Genomic DNA, 484 nt, shown 5'->3' on the forward strand with positions numbered 1-484 from the left:
AAATAATATGGCTAGCTATCATATTAATATTACTAGACTGATCGATTTATGCATGCATGATATATATATACCAAGTAATTTATACTAATATGATAAACTATAATTTTCCTATCCAATCAAAATTAATTTTTTATGCCAATTAACATTAATTGTTTTTTAATACATATTTTTTTATATCAAAATTAAAATTAGTTTTGATATATATATACCAAATAATATTTCTTTTTATAAAATATATATTATCTTACGTAATGCATTATACTTATATATTAATTGGCATGTAATGTGTGATATATATATATAAGTATAGTTATGAGAAAGAGTTATATATATATATATATATATATATATATATATATCACAATAAAAATTATAATTTATACTAATGATAATAAACTATAATTTATACTAATGACAATAAAAATTAATTTTTTATGCCAATTAACATTAATTGTTTTTTAATGCATATTTGTTTATATCAAAA

Source organism: Corylus avellana, chromosome ca5 (assembly GCF_901000735.1).
Source record: "Corylus avellana chromosome ca5, CavTom2PMs-1.0".
Taxonomy (NCBI): domain Eukaryota; kingdom Viridiplantae; phylum Streptophyta; class Magnoliopsida; order Fagales; family Betulaceae; genus Corylus; species Corylus avellana.